Source organism: Bidens hawaiensis, unplaced genomic scaffold (genome assembly GCF_021521415.1).
Source record: "Bidens hawaiensis isolate Kalapana, Puna unplaced genomic scaffold, B.hawaiensis_p1.1 tig00419453_1, whole genome shotgun sequence".
Lineage (NCBI taxonomy): Eukaryota > Viridiplantae > Streptophyta > Magnoliopsida > Asterales > Asteraceae > Bidens > Bidens hawaiensis.
In genome coordinates this window covers 362,581-375,014 of record NW_027504867.1, presented here as the reverse complement: position 1 = coordinate 375,014, position 12,434 = coordinate 362,581, and the positions used below count along the sequence as shown (strand labels likewise).

At 35.6% G+C, this 12,434-nt stretch overlaps 1 pseudogene across 1 annotated transcript; it reads left to right on the top strand.

Moving 5' to 3' along the window:
- The first annotated feature begins 10,044 nt into the window (after window positions 1-10,044).
- Window positions 10,045-12,166, top strand: LOC143608916 (zinc finger BED domain-containing protein RICESLEEPER 2-like; annotated as a pseudogene). Its single transcript, XR_013149350.1, has 3 exons — window positions 10,045-11,900; window positions 11,983-12,076; window positions 12,163-12,166. The product of XR_013149350.1 is annotated as a zinc finger BED domain-containing protein RICESLEEPER 2-like (transcript).
- The last annotated feature ends 268 nt before the right edge of the window (window positions 12,167-12,434 follow it).

Genomic DNA, 12,434 nt, shown 5'->3' with positions numbered 1-12,434 from the left:
GATCGGGGTGGGGTAACAGTGGGCGGAATATATGGGGCACTGATCCGCGCCGTGAGGCGAGGACCGCGCCTAAGGGGAATCGGGCCAGTCTGTGGTGCGGGCGGGGTAGGAGACCTGGTAACCCTAACAGGGGAGGGTATACTAGCACTCCTAGCTGGGGTGGTCTGCCTAGAGGCACTAAGACTAGCCTCTGAAGGCTCGGAGCTGGGTACTTCACTTGGGCTTCCAGAGGCCCCGGAACTGACCTCTTCCGGGTCCTCTTCCGTCGACATACTAGGGTTTCTTTCCATTATTACCTGCACACAAGTTAACAAACATATAGTCTTTTCCATAGTGTAATTCATAATTAAATAAATCATGCACTACTTATACAATTTAGCCACATAATAATATTATTATACATTTACACATATGTTGCCAGTTTTACCTATTTAAGTCCCCCGTGACTTCCCCTGAATTCACTCGTGCAGACAAGTCTGTTATTATGTTCCGGACCATAATAACCCACTTGTCCATCCAAGTTCATCCCGATCTCGTCACAATATATTATTAGTTGATATTCAGATCCTATAATACTTGAGCTACTGGTTATATTTTAGGTATCTTTTTCAGACATCCTAATTCTTTATAACCAATGGCTCTGATACCAAGTTCTGTAACACCCCGTAACCGCAGCGGGAACGTACACGGGATGCAACAGGCACATCTGATATCAACAGCATTGCTTATAAAGAAAATACCACTACATTAATTTATAATATATTACATTGTCGCGAGTTTCATTACTGTCTAGGTGTTACACACATATTTTACCGATAAGACATTAATAAATTCATTACAAAACAAAGAGCAGCAAGCTTCCAACAGGTAGCACAGATAGTTAAGCAAACATCAATCAATCCAACTTGGGCATACCTAGAAAACATGTAAAGAAAACGGGTCAACTACGAATAGTTGGTGAGTTTCACTAATTTGAATAAACACTGACAAATCATTTTAATAATCATTTATTAACAATATAATCATGCTGGGAACTATGTTACCCCAGAACATTTCCAATAACTTTCTGGGAACTATGTTACCCCAGAACAATAACAATCCCCTGGGAACTATGTTACCCCAGAATAATGACAACCCCTGGGAACTATGTTACCCCAGAACAACAATAACCCCTGGGAACTATGTTACCCCAGAATAATAATAACCCCTGGGAACTATGTTACCCCAGAACAACAATAACCCCTGGGAACTATGTTACCCCAGAATAATAATAACCCCTGGGAACTATGTTACCCCAGAATAATAACAACCCCTGGGAACTATGTTACCCCAGAACAATAATAACCCCTGGGAACTATGTTGCCCCAGAACAATAATAATAACCCCTGGGAACTATGTTACCCCAGAATAATAACACATTATAAACATTTTATATATTCTATGCATCAGTCCATATATATATAAATGTACAAGTATTTCCATACGATCGGTATGTACTTAAATACTTTAAATAAGACATGCTTTCCGCCCCGGGAAAATATAATTAAAACAATTCATTAAAAGGGGCTCGTGAAAACTCACCTTTTTGGGAGTCGGGGTAATATGAGGAACAGCTACGTGCTGGGATCTGTAATAGGATATCTAAGTCGTTACTATATAATTCCCACAAATTAAATCTATGTAAACTGTACATCGGGGAACACTGATAACCTAGTTAAGGTGATGAAATTATAGCTCGGTTTGACACCCCCGTTTGGCCGCGGGGCCCGTTTCCGGTATTTCGGTGCTGGAAACGGTAAAATCGGGTAAAATTACCCAAATCATCCGAATTATTTTCGGATGATTTATTTTTACTTAAGTTACTTAGATTTATGAAAATAGTCTATTTTAAAGTTTTCGTGTACCAGTCAGCTCGCTTATGCGAACTTTGCCGGTTTACACGTTTTAAGCTTTAAATAATTGTTTTTATGTTCATTTTAGCACAAATAATTACCCGTTTAGTCTCGGGTCTTGAAATTTTGCTCAAAACTTATTTTGACAGAAAGAACATTTTATAAAATTTTTCCAGATTTATTTTTGTAAATTTACATATATTTATCTATTTTTAAATCTTATTAAAATACCAAATATATCAAAAATACCAAAACACTTTAGAAAAATACCAAATTTTTCTGGGATGATCCTTATCATCCTTATAACTTTCTGGAAATTTTCCAGATTTATTTTTGTAAATTTACATATTTTTACATATTTTTAAATCTTTATCAAATACTAAATATGTCAAAAATATCAAAACACTTTAGAAAAATACCAAATTTTTCTGGGATGATCCTTATCATCCTCATAACTTTCTGGAAATTTTCCAGATTTATTTTTGTAAATTTACATATTTTTACATATTTTTAAATCTTTATCAAATACTAAATATGTCAAAAATATCAAAACACTTTAGAAAAATACCAAATTTTTCTGGGATGATCCTTATCATCCTAATAACTTTCTGGAAATTTTCCAGATTTATTTTTGTAAATTTACATATTTTTACATATTTTTAAATCTTTATCAAATACTAAATATGTCAAAAATATCAAAACACTTTAGAAAAATACCAAATTTTTCTGGGATGCTCCTTATCATCCTCATAACTTTCTGGAATTTTTCCAGATTTTAAAACTCATATTTCAAGCCTTTTTTCACCCAAAACCGAGCTAGAAGCCCTAGAACTCGTTTCACCGAAAAGCCTCTTTAGACTTTTCCAACGGAGCTCAAATTTTGTGGGTGACTTTTATATGCTATAAAAGGCTTATCCTAAATTTTCCAGAATTTTTCATCAAGTTTAACTATTTTTCACTATTTTTGGCCAAAACCGAGCATTAAATTCACCAAATATTCATCTTTTATCCAAAAATTACCAAAAATTCACAGATCTCATATTTTCATGTGTAGATCATTTCTGTGAAATTTCGTGACCCAACTCTAAGCACACGAAAATCTGTCCATTTTTCTCATACACACGAAAACCGAACTCTTTTGTGTTTTCTAGCTTTTGATCGCAAGGATCTCGGTTTCTAGCCTTTGCTAGCCGCTAGATACAACACTTTCAAGCACAACAACACCACACCAAGCAAACTTTACCAACAATCAAGCCATTCCTTTCCTAGTGTCGGTTTTTATGTAAAAACAAAGATTCTAACCGTAAAAATCTATTCTAAACACTTTTAACTAATTACTTAGATCAAGATCCTTTGTATAACTTGTATACATCCTTTGATCACACAAGAACCGGTTCCATCTCGGGTTTTCACCCATATGTCACTTGGAACCCTTTGGTTCTTGCAAAAACAATTCAAACCGAGTAAATAACATCAAGATTTATGCAAGATAATATGCTTATACCTTTAAAAATCTTGGTTGGAGTTCAAGAAAATGGTTTGAAGGTGGAAGTTTTGGAAGAGTTTGATGCATATGTTGTAAAGAAAAAAAAAAATCTATGGTGTATTATTATTATTATGGCCGATCGGCCTAAGGGAGGTGTGGGGGTGGCCCCACAAATTCAATATTGTCCACAAATCTAGATTATGCAATCTGGATAATGTTGTGGATAATCTGGTTCAGTTCGTTTCTCGTTTAAACTCGTAATTCGGCTTAAAACGAGCATAAAATGGTCGTTTTTTCGGTTTAAAATAAAATATATATAAAACTGATTTAAAAACTTTAAAAACTTAACCCATGACATTAAGACATCATATTATTAATAATTACGCATCTTTTTCGGCTTGATTGATCGTCTCTTGCTTGGTTTGGTGTTAAAGGTTTCGTTTAGCGTACCGACGTACCATTAAATCGAAATCCTTTTTCTGTGCTATAATTCACCTATCCCGAAGCATTAATACTTCGTAAACATCACTTAACATTATATATTCCGTCTACAACGTAATTCCCGATCCGTTCGGGTTTCAATAACCGATCATTGGTTGATCGAAATTCCAATATGATTCACTATATAATTGAGTATGATTCATACTGTGAATCATATATATCCGTATAGATGTACTATAACTCATATAATCAGTATTTAATGACACGTAAATAGTATATTCCGGCTAGGGTATACCTGGATTTGCCGGAATCGTTACATTATCATACTACCTAAGGTAACAACTAGCCCCATTTTGATCCCGACTTTCAATTTATCCTTATCTTTGGGGATTTGAAATTTAAAATTTTCTTTATAACTCCCAAGGACCACCTTTTGAGCCACTCTCCATATTTTTCGCCTTTTATTTCTATTGTAACTTCCTTTGTCCGACGGTTTCATTCAACCTAACCCCTTAAAGAAACTTAAAATCCTTTTGTACTTCACATCCTCTTCTCATCATGGGTTTCAAAGCATACATGGCTACCCAATTTTCCAAACTAACTCAAGCATAACTCAAACGGTATTGTTTGGAATATGGGATCGTAGCCGATCTTAAGCCGGAAGTACTTAAATCTTCCACCCCCGTTTCCAGTTATCCTTGAGGCATGGTTCTCATCTTTACCCGGTACTTCGATCAATCCAATCTCTAGCATCCTTTTTCTAAGTTCTTTCATAGCGTTTTAGAGTATCACAACATTTGTCTTGTCCAATTGGCTCCTATTGGCATTGCAAGAATACTTCATTTTGAGATTGTGTGTCGCTCTCTTGGTTATAAGCCTATATTGTCGATGTACCGAAGGTTCTTCCAACTTGCTAAAAATGGAAATTGGTTATTTTTGAGAAAACCCGTTGTGACACTGGGATGATCTCTAGCACGATTGGTGTTACATCTACCTTGAAAGATAAGTTTTTCTTCGTTTTAGACTCTATCCTAGCTTTTTTCTCCGGTATGGAAAAAGCATGAGCTTGTTTTGAACCCTTCTGAGCCTAAGATTCAGGAGGTTGATGCCACTTTTCTCAAGAACCTTCGATCTGTGTCTTTCAAGCTTCAATCCGAGCCTAAGATTTTTAGTGGTGAGAAAGGTATGTTTTACGTTTTTGTTTAAGCTACTTATTTTGCTTGCTTTTGACCATCTCTTTCCTTTGTTTTGTAGAAATAAATGCCCTGGACTTTCTTGATCTTGAAGATTATTCGTCCGCGACCTTAGTTTCTACTGAAGTTACTCCTGGTCATCCCAACGTTGTTGAGCGTACCAAGGACTTTCGTTGTTCTTATGTTTGTAACATTCGTTATTTTTACGTTTCGTTGTACACGACCCGTACTATCATTCAGGTCATGTTTTCATTAATAAAATCTTATGTTCTTCATTTATCATGTGTTGGTTTTGGTTACAATTCGTTTACGTATTTTAAAAATTAAGTTATAACAAGTTATGGCCATTTATAAAACTTTAGGGGCTAGTTATGTAAAGAACGGAACTGCGGGGACTATTATATCAAAATCAGAATTATTGGGTCAGCCAGCAGCTGCAGCAGGTTCGGTTCAACTCGTTAAGCCTGTTTTTGACTCGTTTATGGCTTAATCTTTATCCTAAGTGTGTTATAATTCAAATTCAAGGTTCTAGAAAATTCCTAAGTGAAATTCTATCTCCAAACAACGATTATTATCCCGGATTAATCAAGTTTATCTCTAATTTATGATAGTCTTATCATTTATTCAAGTTTAACGGGGGTTTATCTCTTAATTCATGATAAATACGACCTAGATTCGTTTCTTATATAATCAAGAGAATTAGGTCATTCATAACTTGCATCTCAACTCTCAAAGTTTCTCCTTATTCCCGAATTCAAGATAGTTCTTCAAGTTTGACTTTCAAGGTTAAACAAGTCTAATTCTTAATCCATCCATATTTTCTATCAATTGTCTGGTAAGTTTGTATTTTTATGATTTGTTATGAACCCTAGAATGAAAGTCCTCAATCAATTTCAAAAGAATTGAGGGATTTAATATTCAACTTAATCAAAATCAATCTACGGTTTATGTTGGAAACTAATTTGGGTCTTTTCAATTTCTTTAAGAATTGACCCGAATTAGCTTATGATTTTTAATGATTTATGTTTATAACTAAGTTTTGTACTTGCTGGACCCGAATTCAACCTCATAACGACATTCGAACCGACTACGAACCGAACACTCGTTTAAAGTTTGTATCATTTAATATTAAGTTTAAACTAAGATTTTATTATTAATTTTGGTTCGTTTTGGTTTTGTTTTAACTTTGGAATATTTACCTAATTCTTAGGAAATCATTTAGTTGGGTTTGGTCAGCTCACTTAAGTCGATTTCTTCTATATTCTTATCTTCTTTCACTTACTCAAAACAATGGTCGTCATCCTCATAGTCCATTCCTTCACAATTACTCTTTCTGCACATAAAGTAGACACATTAGAATCGTTCATATCTGAAGTGAATAGACCAGCATTCACAAAAATGGTTCCATCACCTTTGTCTTGTTTACTGTACTTCATGTCCTTATCTTTTCCTCATGTTCTTTGGTACAGGGGTATGGACATAATTGTGGTTGTAGGTGGAGGAACTTGACTGTATCCTATTCCCTCACCTTCATTTTCTTTCCGCCACAATTGATTTTCAATCATTGAGTTGACCACTTTACTGGAACCATCAAATTTCTTAAAGTCTAGTTCAGCCCTTTCAATGTTACTAGTTAGATTCAAAATTTCTAACTTGGAGGCTTCAGTTTAGTAGTCAATTCAGTGATTTCTTGTTTGGCATCAAGGTGATGACAAGACTTTATACTAAAATCAGATTTAAGCTTAGATATATCCTTTTGTTGAGCTTCTATTTTATCTTGGAAAGCTTTTTAATTTTTCTAAGTTTAAAATTCTCAGATTTTATTCTTTCCATATCTCTAGTTAAGTTGTCATTATGAAGCTTTTACAATTCTATTTTATCAACACAATCTAAAGAGCATGGTTGAAAACTTACCTAAGATGAATTGGGAGAAGTGAACGCCGTATATGCAAATTGAAGTTCCTTGATCTTCTCCTCGGCAACATTTTCTTCTCCAGTGTCTTCAACATTGGCAAAGTTTGCAGTCTAGTTTCCAATGTTGAATGCAGCCATCTGACCCTCCAAGAGAATTGTTGAGCAACCATTCTCTTTCACCATTTCCTGAGCTACCACCAGCCTCACCTCTGGCATTCCCAATTGGAACCATTGCCCTTACCATGTTTCCATCCTTTGCTGGGTTAGTACATTCACGAGCAAAGTTACCCGGCTCGTGACAGTTTGGAGCACCTAAAAGTGTCTTTGTTAAACCCACTTTCTAATTGTTAGGCATGTTCCAATTATTTCTAACCGCCCTCTTAGTGAACTTCTTTGCCCGAAACACTGCCATGGCGATTTTCAAGAGATGTCCATTTCTTCAACATCATCAGGATGGATCTGATCAAGTTCAGCAGCAACCACAGGTTGAACAAAGTCTCCAGCTAAAAATGCATTATAACAGTTCATGAATCCTGCCATTAGAGCTATATTCTCCTGAGTTTTCCTTTGGGATGGAAGGAATTTGACTGAAGTTTTGACTGGGAGTGGCCCCTGAGTGTGCGGTTTTCTAGTATCATTTGAAGATTGACCAGACTTAGTGAAGAATATTGGAGCTGGTTGGGGTGGGATAGAAGATGATTGGCCTTGAGTAGATGTGAGCATTTGGAAATTTCCCTGAGGTGGTTATTGAGTAGCTTTGAACATTGAGAAACTGTCTTGAGAGATGAGAGCACTGTTGGAAGCAACATTGTACCCAGCCGCACTGTAGGAGTTGGCATGATTTATTGCACGTTGCTTATCATCCATGTCACATGCCTTGATAGTAGCTATCATCTCACTGATAGATATTCTGTTGAGATCTTTAGTCTTCTTGATAACAACAACATTCATATTCCAACTCTTTGGCAATTAGTTCACCAGTTTGTTGTTTATTTCAAAAGCTTGCAGATAAATACTTGCTGATCTCATTTCAGTCACCAGTGATATGAACCTCTAAAGTTGGGTTTCCAACATTTCTCCCAGAACATGATTAAACATGATGAACTTTTGTCGCAGCAAGTCTTGGCGACTTCTTTTCATATCCTCATTTCCCTCATACACTTTGATCAGTGCTTCCCATAACTCTTTAACAGACTGAAGCTCTTTAAATTGAAGGGCAAGAGTGCCATAGTTAGAGTAGAAAGAGCCTTTTCATCTTCCTCAACTTTAGCAAAGTCATCATCGTCATATTGTGCAACAGGCTTCACAATAACTTCAGTTGAGTTTTCCCTTTGATAGGTGATTCTCTGAGGCCCCCTAACAATACTTCTCCAGACTTTGGAATCTTTCATTTTAACGTATTTATCAAAACAAAACTTTCATTCACTAAACCCCTCATGAGACAAGAGATGGGGTATGCGAGTGGTTGTCCCCATGATGGAATCCAGTTCTTGATGAAGTCATGAGTTAGCTAAATTGTTACCATTTGTTCACTGTTCCATTCTAACTAGATTAGTTAATTGAGTTTTTAAGGTCCAAAAATTATTAAAGTCCAAATATCAAGCTCAAATAAGATTGATCAGGCCCAAAACAGCGATCATAGATTACTCAGCTGAGAACCAAGTTGACCGAGAACTCGAGGCTGATCGAGAATTAGTTGAATTTGACCAAACCCTGAGTCAACCAAGAACTGCCTTAGCCGAGAACCAACTATGGCCAAGAACCAGCTATGGCTGAGAACTGATCTTGGCCGAGAACGAACAGTAGCCGAGAACTAATCTTGGTCGAGAACCAACAGTAGCCAAGAACACTGAAAACTCAAATTAGCCAAGAACTGCCTTAGCCAAAAACTAAGTTAGACCGAAAATTAGATGTCGTCGAGAATTGATTGTGGCCTAGAACCCTGTTTTCACCAGCAGTCAATCTAAATGTATCAAACTTCCGAGAAAGATTGGATTTGATTTCTTTTCCAAACCAAAACCAATCTTTACCCAAAATTGACTCTCCTTTCTTCTCCGAACAGTAACCCACCTGAAATCAACAACACAACCAAACCTTGATATCTTGAATCCGTTGATATCACAATAACGAGAATGAATAGGTCAAAGGCTGTGATACCAATTGTATGTCCGGAATCTGGATCACTACGACTATGATATCAACTAGAGGGGGCAATCCTGACCCAAATCCATTCATTTGGGTCAGTTTGGGTTATTTTAAAAACCAAATGGGTTGGTATGGGTTGGGTAGTATAATTAAAAGGGTCAGAATGGGTTATATGTAAAATAAAGAATATTAAGACGGGTCAACTTGGGTTGATGTTTTTAAAAAAATGGGTTGTTAGGGTTAATTATTCATCTGCTCAATAACCCAATGGGTCGAACTAGTTCTTCCAGCCACCACCGCCACTTTAGTCTCTATTGCCGGCAGTAACGAACAGCCAATCCGTCACCACTACCAACCTTTGCCGCCGTGAGCTACAATTTGTCACCACCACCGACGTTCGCCGCCGTGAACTACAGTTCATCTTCATCTCTGGGTAATCAACTTTGATTGATTTGTGTATATGTTTTAAAATTAAGTGTACAATTGTATATGTTTCAAAATTATGTTTCAATTTGGATGAATTTTATTGTTAATATTATTGTTTCTGATGCAAGATTATTCATATTTGGTATGATGTTGAGTCGTTGACTTCTATATAAGATTAGATTATTAATAGAAGACTTCTCTATAAGTCTTATTGCTTTACTTGATAGTGGAGCATATTTAAATTGTATTCAAGAATGAATAATTCCTTCCAGGATTTTCAATTTATTCATAAACCTATAGTAAGGTATATTAAGAATGTAAAAGAATCTTTGTTACAGGCTAAAGAAAGTCATATAAATTTCTTAAAACAAGAAATAAATTTTCTCACCCTAAGAATAAAAATTATTCATCAACTAATAAACCTAGGTTTCAATTTCAATTTCAGTTTCATGTTTCTTGGTGAATATTTGGTTAAAGGTTATGCATAACCCATGTGTATTTTTTACATGACTTTTGGTAGGTCAAGATTCAAGAATATTTGGCGAATATGTCAAGCAACACTGGTTTTGATCAACATAGTATAGGTGAGGAACAAGATGATGAAGTTAATTCAAATGATTCAAGTAAACGTTCTTATGTTTGGGACTACTTTGGAAGCGTAATGGTTGAACCTGATGGGACGAAGAAAGTAAGTTGTAAAGCGTGTGGACAAAAGTACAAGGTTGGTACAAATTCGGGAACATCGAACTTAAAACGACATATCCCTAAGTGTTTTGATATTGATGAGCCGGGTCCACCAAAAAAAGATTGCCCCTTTAGATCTAGAAATGTATAAACAGAAGATAGCAATTTCCATCATCAAACATAACTACCCTTTTAGTTATGTTGAACATGAAGGAACACGAGATTTGCATAAATTCTTACATCCTGATGTGAAGGACATGACAAGAAACACTGCAAAGTCGCATATCTTAAGTATATATGATCGAGAGAAGATGATTCTTAAAGATAAATTACAAAGCATGACTAGTAGGATATGTTTGACTTCTGACTTATGGACTTCTCTCACGACGGACGGATATATGGCATTGACAGCTCATATTGTTGATGAGGATTGGGTTCTAAGAAAAGGGTACTAAATTTTAAATTTATACCTCCTCCACACACTGGTTTTATCATAGCAGAGCACATGATCAGCTTTTTAGCATAATGGGGTATTGAGAAAAAGATTTTCACAGTAACACTAGATAATGCAAAGTATAATGATGTTTTAGTATCTTCTTTGAAAAGTCATTTGCGTTTGAATAACGTATTAGTGTGTGATGGTGATTATACTCATGTGCATTGTTCTGCCCATGTATTAAATCTTGTTGTTCAAGCTGGAGTTAAAGTAATTGAAGGAGCCATTGAAAAGGTTCGAGATTCAGTTAAGTATGTGAGAGGAAGTGCTGCTAGGAAGTGTAAGTTCGCAGAATGCATCGAATTACTTTCATTACGATGCGGTAAACATGTTTGTCAAGATATCGTAATGAGATGGAATTCTACGTATCTTATGCTTGATTGTGCATTGGCTTATCGTCGGGCTTATTCTCAGTTAGCACTAGTTGATTCCAATTTTAAGACTAATCCATCAGAAGAGGAATGGGAAAGGGTGGAAGTAATCACAAAATACTTGAAACCTTTCTATGATATCACTACTTTGTTTTCTGGAAGCTTATATCCGACTTCCAACTTATATTTTCATCAAGTGTGGAAAATTCAATTGCTTATTGAAGAAGCAATTCGCAATACGGATGATGTTATTAGTAACATGGCAAAAGACATGAAAAAAAGTTTGATAAATATTGGGAAAGTTATAGTATGGTGTTATCTTTTGCGGTTATTTTAGATCCACGGTACAAGGTTAGCTTGTTGAGTATTGTTTCTCAAAACTTGACATGAAAGTTGAAGAGCGAAAAATGAAACTGAAGAATATCGTTGATGACATTCATAAGCTATTTATGGAGTATGATATTCAATCGGAGACAAAGCCCGATTCTTCAAGACGCGAGAGTTCAAATGTTGGTGACAACACGTTGGACGAGTTGGAGGGATTTGACTCATTTGAAAGCCAATATAGAAATGATGTTAACGAAAAGTCTCAGTTAACATTGTACTTAGATGAACCTCAACTAGACAGAAAACAACCACTTGATGTTTTACGGTATTGGAAGGATAATCAAGGAAGGTATCCAAAAGTGGCTCTAATGGCTCGTGATCTATTGAGAATCCCAATTACTACCGTTGCTTCTGAATCATCTTTTAGTATTGGAGGTCGGGTTTTGAGCAAGTATCGAACTTCACTTCTACCATCCAATGTCGAGGCGTTGCTATGCGCTCAAGATTGGTTGGATGTTTTACAAGGTATTAAAAGTTCATTCTTTTGCAACTAAATTTTATGTAATATCTTTATTAATATAGCACCTTTCATTTTTCACATATTTAGATGAAAACGAGATCGAGATGGAGGAACAACTTGTTGAAGACATTGAAGCGTTGATTCCGAGTCATAATAGTAGCAATTTTATATTGACCGAGAGGTATTAAAAACTCAATTCCCTTTGCAATTTAATTTTATATTTGTATATGTTTATTAATATAACAACTTTCATTTTTACATATTTAGATGAAACGAGATCGAGATGGAGGAACAACTTGTGTTGACCAAGAATGCAACTTGTAGTAGGGTTTCTAGTTGTTTTGAATTGTTTAATGTCATCATTGTTATTTTGGATAAAGACAATGTGCAAATATGTGATCTTAAAGTACTTAAATGATGTTTTGGTTAGGAAATGTCATCATTGTTTACCTTGTTTTAAGTATTGGTTATGTAACTTGATGAAACGGGCAAAAACTAGCAGAATTACTGATTTTTATTGTTGAATTGCTGCAAAATTG